This window comes from Mesoplodon densirostris, chromosome 4 (genome assembly GCF_025265405.1).
Source record: "Mesoplodon densirostris isolate mMesDen1 chromosome 4, mMesDen1 primary haplotype, whole genome shotgun sequence".
Lineage (NCBI taxonomy): Eukaryota > Metazoa > Chordata > Mammalia > Artiodactyla > Ziphiidae > Mesoplodon > Mesoplodon densirostris.
In genome coordinates this window covers 18,881,533-18,899,346 of record NC_082664.1, presented here as the reverse complement: position 1 = coordinate 18,899,346, position 17,814 = coordinate 18,881,533, and positions in this window count along the sequence as shown.

The window sequence follows — 17,814 nt, the reverse complement described above, 5'->3', positions numbered from 1 at the left end:
GCATGATTCTTGTAGACATGGCCAAGCTTATTCTAAAGTGTTGTTGAAAGGTACAGGCCCTAGAACAACTAAAACAGTTTTGAGAAAGAAGAATAAAATGGAAGAATTACAGTACCAATATTAAGACATGTTGTATAGCTTGAGTAATCAAGATTGTGTGGTCACGGTAGACAGACAGACATTTAGACCAAGAAAATTCAGTAAATAACTCAGAAATAGACACATACATGATTTTTGGCAAAGCTGCAAACCAATTCAATGGAGGAAATTTTCAACACATGGTGAATGAGCAATTGGACATCCACAGGAAAAAAAGGAATCTTGACTAAACCTCACACTTTACACAAATGATATGCTAGGTAAAATGTGCAAAAAAAATGTGAACAGATTGTTTTTGAAACAGAGCTGGCAGGCCTGGAGTCTTTCCCTCCCTGGCTAGAGCCTCTTGATAGGATTCCATCACTAGCCACTGCGACTCCAAGGTACTTCCACGGTTCTGCTAGGAAAATAGATCTCAAAGGTTAATGTGCACCAGTATCAGCTGGAAGCTTTGTTTGAAGACAGATTGCTGAGCCCCACACCCAGAGTCTCAGATGCTCTGTAGGTCTAGGAGAAGAAGCAGCGAATTACATTTCTAAGCTGTTCCTAGGTAACGCTGATGCTGCAGATATGCGTACCCACCTCGAGAACCACTGTTCTAGGTATCCACAGAGCAAAGGTGAATATTACTATTCATGTGATAAGGAACCAAGAGAAAATTTTGAGCAAGTGACCAATGCCACTTATAATAATAATTTAATACATATTTGGAAGATAGCTGTGAGTGAGAAGAGATTAGCAGACCAGTGAAAAGAATGCTACAGTAGTCCAGAAAAGTGAAAGGAAGGGGCATATTTAAGGAGCCAGGTGTCTAACTGGCGTTTATTCGTGACCGATTGGAAGTCAGCAACAAGAAAGAGGTGGGATTAGTGATGTACTGAAACATTTTAGCTTGAGAGCTAAGTTTCCTTTCTATGATGTAACCGAGAAAATTTATCACTACCATTCAGCTAAGCAAAAAGAAAATATGGTTATTTATTTTCTATAACTGATTTAACTTTCCTCCTAAGCCCCTACTCCACCAAGTATCAAAGGATGACTAGAACTTTAAATGGCCAATTAGTGGAAATGAGTTTTTAGAAGGGGAAAAATGTCTCTTTCAAGAAGCTCCACCTTTTTCAGGTAAAAGCTCAGTATCCTGTATATTCTCTTTCTCTCTGTTCTTCTAAAAATATGTCATATTGTTATTTGAGGAGGAGTGAGGGGTATTGTGACTTAGAGGTATCTGAGTGTCAGTGGCATTGCCACCTCATGGTCTCAGATATCACTCCCTCTGTGGTTGTTTTCTGCCACCATCCATGGTTATTGATATTTGTATTCATGATGGTTTCCTCTTTCTAATGGAGGTTGTTGTTGGTCTAGCTGTCCTCTCAGCATCTCTTGGTTCTATTAACAAGACAGGTGGTAACTTCTGGTGTCCTGCATGTCATGTGTTTACCATGAACATTCAGCAGTGTAACCCAGCTTTCTACTTAAGCATCTTCTCCCAAATATGCCATTCAACTACTTCCACACTGCACTGGATCTAGATCCCAGGAAAATCACCTCCTTTGGGAGGTTAACAACCTACCCCGGCTTTTCCCAGGAAATTAAGCTATAATGTTCTCAAGGTCTTCATATTTTATTCTTCATATTTATAACCCTGGGTGTAAGGGAAACAGAGTTAATGTGTTCTTCTTTTACCATTTCACTTCTTCTTCTCACATGCCAAGGAAGTAAAGGGGGGTTCTCCATTTTCTATCAGTATTGGGGAAGGAATTCCCCTGTATAACATCTTCTTCATTCCTGAGGTGGCATTCATCCTGCCCCTTTTCCAGAAGCCACAGTCATGGATGAATACAGGTGGAAAATGGTTATGTTAATAATGTAAGATACATAAGAAGGCATGAAATATGCAAAATATCTCAGCCACAAGGAGATAGAGAATATGAAAGAGAAGCTACTTTGTTAGAAAAGATGGCTTACTCTGCTTGAGTGATATTGAATTTGTCTTGCCATCAGTCATCCAGATGGAGATAATCCAACAGAATCTGGGGACATAGACCTGAAGTTCAGAAATAAGATTGTGTTGAAAGTATAGATATAATAATCCTCCAAGTAATTCTTCAGGTTGCCTGGCCATTTAATTTAAAGCAAAACAATCAGTTAATTAAAAGCTGTGTCCTTGGCTGGAACATATTCAAGCTAATTGGAATGGTTTTACTGTCATTTTTTTTTTTCCGGAATGTCAGACTAGTTAACTATTTTGACTATAACCATGGAATATATTCTATGCTTAATAGTTACTTTTGACATTGGGAGTTTGGAGAATTAATTTCACATAGTAAAATTACAGTGAGTGACAGAGTATTATAGAAATGGTTCTATTTATTTATTATGAAAGTGATGTGGTTTCAACTTACTTCTGAGTGCTCTGAAGGAGGAATACATTTATAATTACTCCTGCTCATACTTACAGCTCAAAGTTTCTGTTTGATGGGGGACTTGAAAACACATTCTGATTGTGATGAGAGCTCTTCTGGAATCTCCTGTCTTTGCTGAGCTTCCATCATTTCCCTGCTCTTTCTCCTTACTCTCTCCTACCCCAGCCCATGCCAGAGTTTTGCTCTATGATCTTGTTTTCCTTCTCTCTTATCAGCCACTTTTCAGATTTTGTTTTCCTGGCTTTTCCATGTATTTCTCCTATATCTGAATGTTGGAGTCCCCCAGAGCTCTAGGCTGGGCACATTTTTTTTCTCTTACCCCTAGAGATCTCCTCCTGTCCTCCAAATTAACTACTGTGTTAGCCATCACAAATCAGCAGATGACTTACATTTTATATCTCTAGTTCTGACCTCTGTGAACTCCACATATTTCAACACCTGTCATCTTGGCTCAGAATTATAAGAAATCTCAAATTGAAAGTATCCAAGACAGAATTCTTGATACATCTTCTGTACTAGTCTACTCAGGTTGTAATAACAAAATACCGCAGACAGCATGCCTTAAACAACAGAAATTTATTTTCTCATAGTTCTGAAGACTGGAAGTCCACATTCAATGTGCAGCAGGGTTGGTATCTGGTAAGGATTCTTCCCTTGGGGTGCAGATGCCTTCCTTCTCACTGAGTTCTCACCTGGCATTTCCTTGGTGACTTTGTGTAGAGAGAGAGAGGGGGATCTCTTTTTTCGTATAAGGTCATAAATGCTATCAAATTAGGATCCTATCCTCATGACATCATTTAATATTAATTATTTCTTAAAAGCCATGTCTCCACATACAGTCACATTGAGGGTTAGGGTTTTAATATGAAATTATTGTGGGGGAACACAATTCAGTTCACAGCCCCATTTCAGGATTTTGAAACTTTTGTTATAGGGGAAGTTGAAAGCAGATGCTACTACAAGGCTAATTCCATTCTCTGGTGTCTCTTATAAGAACACTAATCCTATCAGATCAGGACCCCACACTTACGACCTCATTTTACCTTAATTACTTCCTTTGAGACATTATCTACAAATGTAGCCACACTGGGTTGGAGGAGGGCTAGGGCTTCAACCTATGCATTTTGAAGGGACACAAATATTCAGTCTATATCATCTTCCCACGTTGAGTCTTCTCACACAGTCTTCCGTATCTCAGTCAACGAAGGCATCATTATTAACTCCAATCCTCCAGTCATGTAATTGGCTGTATCCTGAAAATCCGTGCTGAATGTGATCATGTTTCCTTTCTCCACACTTGTCTCTCTAAACCTATTGCAACAGACTCTTAACAGGACTTCCTTCTTCCGCTCATGCTTGTCAACAATCTCTTCTCCACAAACATAAATCAGATCATTTCACTCTCCTGTTCAAAACATTTCCATACCTTTCATGTCACTTAGAATGAAATCCAATGTTCTTGCCCAGGTTTTGATGCCTTACATGATGTATGAGGCTACCAACTGCCACCTCTTTCCTACCCCTGTTTATTGTGTTATTATACCCCACTTGCATCAGTCTTCTTATGAGTGTTCATGCTTCTTCCTCTCCACTTTTGCATCTGCTCTTTTCTCTGTCTGGAATGTTCTTTCCCTAGTTCTGTGCATGGTTTGATGACTTCATTCAAAGCCTGTGTGAATAGTATTTGCTCCTGCTTCCATGTCTCCATCCTCCATTCACATTTTAATCCCTTGTAGCTGGATACCACTTTGGAGAATCTGCTCTTACTACCCAAAATGCTAATCTAACATAGAGGTTTCAGCTTGTGCATAACTAATGCTTGCTGCAGCACTTGACTCTTGGGAACTCTCTTTCTTGAATTATTCCTCTTTGCCTTTCATGACACCACTATTTGAATCATTTATTTATTCAGGCATCTTCTAGGCATTGGGTGTGCAATGAGTGTCACTCATAAAACTGACATTCTTCTGAGGGTGAAGGTAATGAATAAACAAGTGAATGTATTGCAGGTCACCTTTGTAGAAGAGACCTTTTCTAACTACCCTGTCTAAATAATAGTCCTCCTTCTACTTTCTACTTCTTGGCTCTGTACTTATCACCACCTTCCATGCTGTTATACCTAGAATGTAAGCTCTCTGAGGGCAAGAGGTCAAGAACTTTTTTAGTTTATCTTTGCTATGACTGGTTTTCAAAGCACTGCTTAGCGTGTGGTCATTGTGGCTCAATAAATATTTTCCAAGTTACTAAATCACTGCATTATTAAGTCAAAAAAATCGTTATTTGATGCCCTACATCTTGGTGTAATTTCAAGTAATTTTTTTTTCTTATTTTTGATGTGGACAATTCAAGCATTCACAGGTTGTTAGAAAGTGTGTACAGCATCCACATGATCCTGAGAGAAGCTGGATGCAGTTTACACCATTACAATAAAATTGGAAAGAGAATAGAGAGGTATGAGATTACTCCTCTGCTTGTCCCCAGGGAGAGGTTTATAGTGCAAAAGGTAAAGATGAAAACTATAAACTATTTTATCTTGATTTGAATGTAAGGGTCAGTGTGGCTGAACAACCTTGTGTACTTCTGTGGTTCATTGAGGAAGAAGTCAAGGCAAGTTCACATCCAGTTGATTCACTCTTTTACAATTTCTAGAAATAATTGCAATAAATGCAATTTCTAGAAATAATTGTGCCATCATTCTTATTGTTCCTAAGGATGTTTTGGTCAGTTGCAGAAAACAAAACTAATTCCTTAAGCTTCAGAATTTACTGGCAAACTCTCAGTGAAACTGAGGAGCTTATAAAGTTCTAGAAAAGCACGACAGTGTAGACTGAGTGAAAAAATGAATTTTTTTTGTTTTTACTGTTAGAAATATATTACTTAATGAATTGTAGTGTGTAAATATTCCTTTTTGAATCCATAATGAAATCCTGGTTTCAGAATGTAAGACACACACACACAGATACACACAGACATATTTAGAAATGAAACAGCTTGAAGATCAAGCATTGAAAATTGCAAACTGCTACATGATACCACACCCTCTTATTCTGTTCTTTTAGTTGGAAGTGGGAAATAAAACCTACTGTCATTGCATTGATGGAAGCAGAAACCCAGAGACATCGAGTCCTTGGCAGGGTATTTCACCCAGTCCACCTCCCATATCTGGCATTAAATATGCTCCAGTGAGTAGCCTTCATAAGTTTGAGAAGTTCTCTACCTCATCCTCTAACACCACTGCCATCCAAAGAATCCTCCTAAATTGTGGCCCTTCAGCTGTATGATTTGTGCCAAGAACTTCAAAGACAAAACCCATGTTTAAACAATCTAAATTTTGTTTCCTTGCTATTGTCACTGCTATCTATGAGGAGGTGACTGGTGGTGGTCATGACAGTGGCAAATCCCTGACTTGACAAGATGCGGTAGGCGGTATTTTGAGATGACCTCCAAGATTCCTACCCCTCCAGTGTGTATAATCTTGTATAATTCCTTACCCTTGAGGATGGAAAGAATCTGCAATTTGCTTCAAACTGGTAGAATATGATACAAGTGAAAAGGATTTTTTAAATGTGATTAAGGCCTTTAATCATTTGACTCTGAGTTAGTCAAAAGGGAGATTATTCTGGGTGGCCCTGACCTAATCAGGCAAGTCCTCCTCTGAAGTTAGAGACTCCCACTGTTTCTGGCTTTGAAAAAAAAAAAGACATCTTGAATTCTAAAGCAGAAAGGAAATGAATTTTGCTAACAAACTAAGGGAGCTTGGAAGCAGATCCTCTCGTAATCAAGCATCCAGATAATAATATAGCTCAGCCAACAACTAGTTTCAGCTCTGTGAGACCCTAAGCATTTCACCCAAGTAAGATGTACCTAGACTCCTGACTTACAGAACCTATGAAATAATAGACATTCTCTTTTAAGCTGTTAGGTTTGTAGTAATCTATTACACAGCATAGAAAACTGATACACAAGGGTAAAGGAAGTTAAAAATGGTCCCTGAGCAAAGACAAGGATTCAAGGCATTCGATGTGCTATCAGGGCAAAAAGGAATGAAGAATACTGATGAAATTCCAGATTTAGAGTTCCTGATAATCTGAGGCTCTAGATGGTGCTTTAAATTTTTCTACTCATAATATCATTTATACAAATTTCACATTCTCATTCTCTAACCATATGTTATTATCTTCCTTTGTAAACTCACTAGACAGTGCAATTCCTTTGTTTGTCAAGTATAAAATGTACCACCATCTGGATAAAAAGAGAAAAAAAAATCAACGATTTGGAGAGTTTCAAATATACAGATGTTTAGTGTTGAATAAACTATCATTCTGGATTGGTGACTGATCTGAATCTCCTTTTATTTGGATGTTTGGGGACCATGCAGATATACCACCTGAAGCTGTAGATAATGATAAAAAGCCAGATGTGTTTGTTAGTGATGACAATATGTAATTTGATAACATGAATTAGAATCTTTCTAAGCCTATGCCCATGTGTTTGATAAACTGTTTCTATTTTTCCATTATACTAGAGTTTAATATATACTTTAAGTGAATTATAATAATACCTACAGCCATTCAAATAATCAAATTTACATTAATTTTTTGCTTCCCATAAATAGAGCTTCTTATTTCTTTCTCTCTTGTTCATTGCACCCCAGTTTCATTCTTAAGTGCCCAGTCTTGTTGTCAATAATTTATTATAATAGAAGAATATAACACTTTAAAAAACGAAAGAACTAGGGATTCAATTTGGCAGAATAGATAAATTGTTATTGCTTCTAGCTTAGAAAATTCTGATCCTGCAGGATGGTTAGTAGCCTTCAACATTCAGAAAAACAATTAAGTGTTTACATATAAAACTGGGAGGGGGCCTCCCTGGTGGCGCAAGTGGTTGAGAGTCCGCCTGCCGATGCAGGGGATACGGGTTCGTGCCCCGGTCTGGGAGGATCCCATATGCCGCGGAGCGGCTGGGCCCGTGAGCCATGGCCGCTGAGCCTGCGCGTCCGGAGCCTGCGCGTCCGGAGCCTGTGCTCCGCGACGGGGGAGGCCACAACGGTGAGAGGCCCGCATACCGAAAAAAAAAAAAAAAAAAAAAAAAAAAAAAAAAAACTGGGAGGATATTTTGGCAATACCATATTACTGGTCACTGAGAATAATTCACAGATAGTAACACAAAGTTCCTGCCTTCAAGTTTTTTCAGTAAAGTGGATGAGAGAAAGCTATTTCACAAATAATACTAATTTAAGTGAATGTGACAAGAATCTCCCTTATTGATATATAGGGACTGCGGTAATTCAGAAAAAGAAAGATGGGAAAGAAGGGGTTCTATTCGGGAGGATAGAGTATGAGTTCTCAACCAATTTTAAAATTTAATTTGTTATAAATATTTGGTGTCTGAATTTCTCTGGCATATAGGAAACCTTTTTTTTTTTAAATTGTATTGAGCACTGGAGGTTGCATATATATTTTTTAAAACTGAAAATTATAAACCACTCAAATGAGTTTTTAGTTTTCATGTTTATACTTTTATCTAGTAGATGGATAAGTGATCAGTTGCATTATTGGAGAATTGCATTTTGGGGGACTGCCTTCTAGACAACCAACCTAAGTATGTTCTAGGATTATAGGACACTTGCTTCTAAGAATCTGATGGTGGCAGGAGGCATGGGGTGAGTGAGAGATGTGGAATGAGAATATGTTACTCAGAAAAGTTCCTGGATTAAGTGTTTTTATATTAACCTCTAAATGTATGGCCCTTTCAGGCCTTTCTCATTGCAAATAGAAACCACTATCTCACTATTAAGAGTGACACTTCTTCATACAATGAATACTTGAGTTTTAAAGTGCTTCCATATATGTTATTTCAAGAAGACATGATCTACTTTAGGAGGAGAGAAACATTTCTCTTTTTGTTTCTGCTGAAGGTCACCTTGGGCGATTGAAAAGAAAAGCATTCCTATGCATCCATATTCATCTATTTTTGGCATGGATTTTGTAGCAGAGAAAAAAAACACCAATTCCCCACTGCTTCCTGTTCTTAGCAGGTCCAGCTGTCTGAGGGGTGGTCTGTACAGTGATGGGAGCAAAAGCTTGTCACATGAAGAAAGGAGTTGCCTGTGGTCTTTCAGCTTGAGGTTCCTCAGCTGGAATTTCTGAGATTTGGCACAAACTCTAGGGAGAGATTCTAGGTTGGAAAACTCCTCCCTTTAATTAATGACTGTGTCTATATCTTAGTATAATTCTTCCTTGTTTGAAGCTATACTTACATTTACGTATTAATTTTTAATATTGGTTTTGTTGTGACATTACCTTAAGATAACATTTCTACAAAAAAAGGAATTATATTTCCCATTTTTTTGTTCCAAATCAATGTACAATGACTTTTGTCTGAATTAATGGGTATTTCGGCATCATATAGATTACGGAAATGAGAAGGTAGTCATTTCAACTTAATTTTTTTTTAAAAAATGGATGACAATTTTCAAATCAAATATGTAACTTAGAAAATATAAAGTTAAATTTATGTTAAATTATTAATATGAAAAATGTAAATTTTATACTATTCTATCTAGGCTACTTATTTGAAGTATCAGGAAGTAAATTGATATAATCTAGTCTTTGTGCTATTTTTCTTTTGGATGAAACTTCTATCTCCAGTACTATCTTATTTGACAATTGTTTGAGATATTTTGTGTTTCAGGAATGGTGCTATGTCCTGGATATTAAGAGATAAACATGATGTACCTGGTACTCAGAGACTAGTGGAAGAAAATAGTGCACTCTGATACGAACAGAATAAAGGAAGTACAATGACTTTATAAGACAGATTGTTTTAATCTACTTTTTGCGCCAATGTGGACATGAGAAAGAGGAATGGCTCACTTACCAGCAGTTAATCATGTTCAGTAAACAGGTATTGGTTGGCGACCCTTTGGTATTTGGCCAACCATGCATGAGTTATTATTCGGGATGAGAGAGCAGAACATTGAAAAGGATAGGCTTCAGAGTTAGATGGGGTAAATGTGAATTGCAATCTAGCCCTCCCTTCCTATCTCTGTGACCTTGGGCAAATGATGAGGTCCCCAGTGTGCATGACTCCATTGCTATAGGAAGATAATAATAATCATACTTACCTCATCAGATTCTGGGGATTAAGAGATGATACACGTAAATCACTTAGAACACTGCTTGAAGTATTAATAATGAACACACACTGCTGGTTTTGAACTGCAAATTCTATGTAAACCTTACAAATAGAAAATTAAAAAAAATAAGTTCTTGGATCATAAGACAAAATATTTTGATAAAGACAAGATAACCCATTTGAAATCAACATTAGATAAAGTATCCAGTATTTGGTGACATTGCACTAACCAATAAGAAATCTAGCAGGATATCAGTGACAAGAAAGATGAAAGGACTCTGGCAAAAAGTTAATTATAGACTTTAAACTTATAACAGCATTTTCTACACTTTAAATCATGGCCTCTGGTAGGTTTTTTAAGTAACCTAGATTAATGTGCACAGGAATCTTAAGAGATTTAAAATATTATCCCCATTTTACAGGTGAGTAAACTAAGGCCCATATAGCTAAAGTGAATTGCTCATAGTTATACAGCTAGCAATACACAGTTTCTGGATTTGAACCCATGACTTTTGACTCTGAAACCTGAGCAGTTAACCACTTCTTACCTCTTTTGGGGAGGCTGAACATGGCCTGTGCTTACACAATATAAATTTGGATAAGTCAAAAGAGAAGGGGCAGCCACCTCACACTGGGAAATTAGCTGGAGCAAAAGCACAGGGATGAGCAAGCTGTGGTTGGGGGACAGTGAGAAACAGCTTGATTGACATGGTCGGATTGAACATGGGATTGATATAGTTGGGGATGCAATCAAAAGCATATAAGAAACTCAGCTTAAAGTAACAAACTAATCCATTCTTTTCCACATAACAAGAAGTTTAGGGGTAAGTGGTTACTAGGTTACTAGGGATAGCTTAATGATTCTACCAGGGCTACCATATTTTATTTTTATTGTTTCTCTTTTACATTTGTAATGGAGTGAATTTTTTTCCAAATGCTTGTCATTTTATGGTCATGTTACAGCTCGAAGTAGAAAAATGGAAGAAACTTAAGGAAGAAGCCTTAAAAATCTATGCCAGACACATCTGTCTGCTTTCTTTAGGAAATCTATAGAATTCCCAAAATGACTACCACCCCAACCCCCAACCAAGTAGACTCTTGCCTAGGTCTCACTGGCCTGAATTAGCTCACATAGTCACACTAAACTACCTGGGGGCTGGTCAACTTTCAGTATAATTGTTAGCTTTGGGGATATATTATGTTAACAGCAGCACAATGACTTCCCCTAAATCTTGGCGAATTTAAGGACAAGGGAAAAGAGAGCATGGAAGAGCTATAAGATTTTTTAAAGCATTGATTTGGAAGCAATGCTTTTTTATCCTTGGCAAGTGTTCTTTACCTGACTAATACAAAAGATTCTCTTTGTGTTGAAAAATTTAAAAACAAGAAGAAACGGTGTAAGGAGGTGAGAAACCCTTATTCAAATGCTGCTTCTGCCATTTCCTGAGTTTGTGCTCTTATTTACTTATTTGTTAATTAAGAGGAAGACATAGAGGCAAGTATCAGGTTAGTGTAACATGTTTTCTGAGTAAATCCTTGTGGCTTTGAGAGTCAGTAAAACATGGATTTAGATCACAAACTTTACCATAGTCTTAAATCTATGACCTGATTAACTTCCTGAACTTCCCTAAAATTTAATTTCCAACTCTGAAAAATGAAGGTAGACCCTCCTGTGTGATATGGGAAAACTGACAGGACTGGTGACTGGCAAAGGAAGGAGACTATTCTAGCTTACTAGATCCCTGCAGTTTTCAGCCACTGTATTGCCTGCACTACACAGCCCAGGACCAACCTTAGTATGAATATTTAACTGAGTGGGAGTGCTTAGAAATCAGGAAACCAAATTCTGAAAGGGACTCACAAAGTCTAACTCTGGTTTGAATAATCTACAGCTAATCTTGGAGATGGCTCTGGCACGGATTTTTGTGGGAATGCATTCTTGTACCTGCATTTACATCTCTTCCTCACGTTGTTCACTTTCACACCTGCTGCTTTAAGTATTGATGACCATTGCCTCTTGTCCTCTTACTGTTTCTACTGCTCAGAACAGGTTTGGCCTGTGCTATGGATTAAAAGTTTCTTTCTTCCCAACTCTTCTGTTGAAACCTAATCCCCAATGTGATGGTATTTGGAGGTGAGGTGTTTGGGAGGTAGTTTGATCATGTGGATGGAATGCTCATAAATGGAATTAGTGCCCTTATAAGAAGAGCCATGAAAGTGTTTGCTTTCTCTTTCTCTCTCCTCATCAAGTGAGGATATAGCAAGAAAGAATCCATCTACAAACCAGGAAACATGTTCTCACCAGACACAAATCTGCTGGTGTCTTGATCTTGGACTTCCCAGCCTCCAGTACTGTGTAAAGAGACCACCTCATTTTTTTTCTCAAAGAGATTCCTTGTATTTAACATCATTTCCCATTCATTTTTCATATAGTAGTAGGAGCAGTTGTAGTTGTAGTAATTTTAAGACAGAGTTACAGAATGGATCAGGAAGCAAAATAGTTTGTCTTAGACCCAGGCAATACAGGGCCTTTCCCAAAGTCCTACACTTTAGATGACTCTGTACTCTGGCTTTCCTTAGCTTTGTCCCATAGGACAAGAAGTGCATGGGTACAAGGGACCTCTTCTGGGTCATATTAAATTGCTTGCAGCCCTAAAATTGCCTGACCCCATGTTCCTGAAACCACTTCTTGTCCTGCACAGGCCTCTTGAAGGCCCAGACGTATAGCCATTATAGCCTCTGGGAGGAGCAGGTGTATGGGAGTGAATGGAGCATGGATTTTAGGGGATGGGTGTTCACACACATGGGCAGGTCATCCTTCATGCTGAGGAGCAGAATTGGAGGTGGGAAGGTATCTCTAGCGATACCCTTGTCTCAGGCCTGGCAAATTTTTAGGGTAAGCCTTATAGTAGAGATAGAGGGAAAACAAGAGGATGTGGGTGGGAGGGAGGAAAATGCAAGGGTGCACTTGTCATTTCAGGTCCTTGAAATTGCATTCCTATTTATTAGGGAAAAGAGAGCTGAAACTTCTGTAAAGAACTTGGTAGGGTCAGATCAGGGAGATTTCTTTGGCTTTACTGTGCCCTGACAGGAAGGAAGCACACATAGGCACAGTGAAAGAAAAGAGAGAGCAGCTAAGTTTTAAGATGATTATAATTGCTACTGGGAAACCAAAGCTGCTGTTGTATCTTGACTTAAGGCAACAAAACTGTCCAGTTCCATGAGCTTTTAGATGCAGATACTGAGGCAGCTCTGTGTTTCCAATCCTCCCCAGTGTATCCCTACAATTTAACCCCAGTTCCCTGGGGCTCCATTCAGTTTCTTGCAAATTCTGTTTCTTATAACCTAGAAGAGCTGGACTAACACAGTTGTCTAGGGGAATAAGTATCCCCAACATCACTTCTGCTCTCCTCATGCCTCCAGAGACCCATCACTAAGATGCTATGAGATATCCCTATGTTTGTGTTTGAAGTTTGCAAAATCAAAACACTTTAACAAACTACAAATCAGCTCCCTGTTCCCTTCAGCTGATTGGAGGCAAATGCTATGAAAGCCCAGCCCATGACCACTTTGCAGATGGAGAAATTGACCTGGAAGCAGTTTTACTGGCCCCAAGCAGTGGCTGAGTCTCCATGTAGTCTTAGGCACCTGTTTGACCCTGCTTCCTTCCTCCATCTGTGTATTTACATTCCTTGACTGTACATTTTAAGTGAGCAAGTTTTCCTTAGTCTATTTCAAAAATTTAGTACCAAATACAGTATCTAGTTCAAATCTTTTCCCTGCCTTTCTTTTTGGTTGCTTTTGCAAAGTGCTAAGAGATTCAGCTCATTGACTTTGTTGCACAGGCCCATCCTTCTCTGCACAGTTCTAATTTATAACTCCTGTTGAGAACCATTCTGTGAAGCATTGTTAGGCTTCCATGCCCACTCTATCCCCAGCTTTTCTTCCTAAATTTCCAACAGCGCCAATTAGTACCACATGTGGTGTGAGTTTGCATAGTGCCTGTTGTAGCCAAGTCCTTAAAATGTGGCCAAAATGCAAACTTGCCTGTAGACAAGTTCTTGGGTGTGAGTTTAGGGGAAAAAGTTTAATCACTGCAACATAAATATCAGCCCTTTTATTCCTCGTCCCTCCTGGAATGCTTTACACCTTTTAAGTGAAATAGGCAAAAAGACTTGGAGTGCCCCAAAAGAGAAAATATGACAAAATACTTTAAATAAAATTATAAGAGTAAATCATTTCAAACTTAGCTGAGAAGCATTAGAGTTTTGCACCTGTAACCACTTATCATCATGACAGAAGCAAGTCCAGATCTCCTTGCCCCTCGCAACCCCTTGGATATTTTGCCTATTACAAGAAATCCCATTGTTGGGTCAGGTACCTTTTTTTGTGAATATGGACATCTAATCCTGATTTCCCTGTGTGCTTCTTCCCCACAGATGTGCTCTATCATTCGAAATTGTCACAAATCCCTTTGAGTTTTTTGTTTTTGTTTTTGTTTTGTTTTGGCCACATTTTCTTCTGCTGTAGTTCTATCTTCATGCTGAACTCAAGCCTGGCTCTGTCTTCCCTGGAGAGTTAACAAAGATTCTAGACAAATCTCCTTATTCGTCTCTGCCCCTATCTGGGAAAAGTGTGGGGAGAGTAATGACATAATAAGTGGACACTGTTAAATGCTGGAGACTTTCATAGGTACTTTATTATGTCATTGATTTAATGATCAAATGATCTCTGCAATGTAATTATTGTTCCCCCCCATTCTAAAGATGACGAAACTAAAGTTGCTCTAATTTATACATTTATACATGAAAGTCAAACCCAGGTCAGCTGATCTGTAGTCTCAACTCCTTCATTGTGCTAAGCTTTCTGCTCCATTAAGAGTCCCCAGTTGTTTGTGAGACACATTAGTCATTGGGTCCCTCACCTCTCAAGAGGAACACCAGGGCAAAGTGGGACATCACAGCTCCAAGGTGTCCTATCAAGAGGATATCTGTAAATCACTGGTTCTGTATGTTCATTTATAAATTTAGTTCTCATTTTTTGTTTGTATTGGGTTGGCCAAAAAGTTCATTCAGGTTTTTTTGTCTCTTCTTAGGGAAAAACCCAAACAAACTTTTTGGCCAACCCAAGAGGAGATCAGCCAATGCACTCTTCAAGAACCCTGAAACATGATATCATGTTTCTTAAAATAAGCAGAAGGCTCTCAGTCCCTGAACACTGGTTCCCACATTGCTATAAGATCCTGTTTCCCCAAGTTTCCCACTTATATGAAATTGCTGGGGCAAATAGGGTATTCAGGGGGGAATATTCCCATGCTCTCTTTCTGCCTGATGGCAGGTCATCCTCTTTAAATAACCAGATGTGGGCTCACCTTGTTACATCACTGACATCACTCAATGAAGCATATTTGTAGTTGTGCTGGCCAGCTGGCATTTTGGTCAAATCAGAATTGAATTAGTTCTCTGTGTTTCTTCTGCTGAGCATGCCAAGTGGTTGTCCAGATCACAATATGGGCTTTAGCAAGAAAAGAAAAATCTTGCTGACCAGATCAACTAATTTCCCTAATGTATCAAGCTTTCACCTCAAGATTAAAAATGATCATTCTTGATCCAGCTGGGTATAGTCAGTGACCTGGAGTCTGTGTGTGTCTTATTACCAACACCCAGCGGCACAAACCACAGCCTAAGTATATGCATGGAAAACAACCCTAACCTAAGATTACGCGGTTTGGGCTGGGAAAAGCAATCCGTTCCATTTACAAACATCTGCCGGAAAAGTCAGACATAGGCTGGCCAATCCCTGGGCTCTGATTCTGGAGACTATTTTGGTTGCAAGTACTGTGTCCAAGGGAAATTAAAATTCAAAGAGAACCCAACCTCGGGCAGAAATCTTTGACAGTTAACTCCAATTCAGTCCAAAGTAAGATTTCACAGTCTTTTTCTAAAGGTGTTAGACCAGAGAGACAAGTGAGAGAATTTATTACTTTTATTCAATTACATAGAGGAACAGTAGAGAGAAAGGGTGTGTGTGTGTGTGTGTGTGTGTGTGTGTTTCAGAGAAAGAGAGAGGGATATTACTTTTAGTACCTCTTAAAGTCAGGATTTTGTTTCCTTGTCTGTCAAAAAGAAATTGTTTTCAGGTTACCAATGTACTGCTAACAAAATATGGGGCATTTTATTTAATTTTTTTTCATGGAAAGCTATGCTACCACTCAAGATAATTTAAAATAAAGCCCCTCATAATAATGTGCAGTTTAAACAATGAAAACAACAGAGACTATCAGTTTTCATTTCAGAGTATTGGAATGAAACATTCTTTCAGCTTGGGGGTCAGTGAACACATACTGTTATAATTCCATACAAGCCTGTGCTCCAAAGAGCTCATTTCCCTGATCTGATCTGAGCAGGGATGTATCTGTCAGGGAAATTCATTACCAGTCTCCCAGAATTGCCAAATGAAGTGAACCGCTCAGCAGGGCACACTGCATATGTACAAGAAGCAAAACCTACTACTATTTATTGGCTACTAAGAGAAATTTCCCTTCAGGAACTACAAATATGGCTTTAATTTAGTGGGGTTTATTTTGAGGTGGTGGGGAAAAATGGGGGGATAAAAGAGAAGGGGACGTTTCAGAACACTTTTTCTCATGTAAACGGAACAGCATATTTCCACTCCTGGTCTACCAACAGGAGAAAAACACCAATCTAGCAATCTTTCTTGTGGGTATCAAATTCTCACCTCTGCATTTGGGCTTGAGTGTGGTAAGGGCTGAATCCAGAGGGTGCCTTACCCTCAATAGCTGGGAAACGGCATTTATCATCTATCTTTTTATTTTTACTGTCTTTATTATTATGCTAAGTACCATCTAGCAATTCTGTATCCATCAAAGTGAAGAGACAGAATTTGTTGCATTTATGTTTGAGGTTGTGCTTGGATTTGCATGGGTGTTTGTCAGAATGGTATTAGGTCTTCAAACTTAATCAGAATTTTAGCACAGAAAGTTTTGTTGGTTTGTAATTTGAAACCTATTGTGACTTGAAGCTCAAAGGGCTACAAGAGTGTGGTAGATTAAAGACAGCTGTAAATTCTTTGAGGGATGCAGTCTAATTCTACTCCCCTTAGGTTAGTCTAAGTGACTTATTCAACTAATAAGATGTGAATGAAGTGGCAGCTGGACATTCCAAGTTTAGGTTGTAAGAAGTCTGGTAGTTTCTTCCCAGGTCTCTTGGAATTCTCACTCTGTTAGCCCTGAACTGCCATGTAAGAAATTTGACAATCCCCCACCCCAAACCAAGCCCATCATCATGTAGGCCCTTGGTCAACATCTGAGCTGAGTCCAGCATTTGCATCATCCCTGCCAAGGTGCCAGAGATGGTTTCTATCCACTGGACCAGCCTGTCCATCTACTGAATACCATCAAGGTGACAATGTTTGTAGTAAGAAAAATTTCCCAGCTTACTTATCTATCTCAAGAACCATGAGAGCTAATAATAATTGTTGTTTTAAGCCATTAATTTTAAGAATGTTTGTTAAACAGTAATAGATTACTGAAAAAAAGCAAGATTCAACAATGGAAGCATAGTACTTTATACACTAGAATGGTCATCTAGTTCTTGTCTTTTTTGCCAATTTTTTTTTTTTTGGGGGGGGTACGCGGGCCTCTCACTGTTGTGGCCTCTCCCATTGTGGAGCACAGGCTCTGGACATGCAGGCTCAGCGGCCATGGCCACTCCGCGGCATGTGGGATCTTCCCAGACTGAGGCACGAACCTGTGTCTGCTGCATTGGCAAGCGGACTCTCAACCACTGCGCCACCAGGGAAGCACTTTTTTTTTTGCCATATTTTTTATCCATTGAATCTCAGATTGATTCTCACTCCCTCTTAAAGCAACCTCTGTCCCTATTCCCGCCCAAGACAGATTAGATTCTCATTCTCTTTATTAAGCCCTCCTCCCTCAAATTCAGTGCCTTAGGGGAGGTAATATTTTTTAATTAATTACATATTTATGTAGGAAACATAAATTATATATCTACCAATGTAAATTATCATGTTCACTGCTGGAAAAATTTGGGAGCATCTCAGTTTCTTTTCTGTATTCCCCAAACCTAGCACACATGTAGTTGGAGCTTGACATATGCTAACTTTTGCTAAA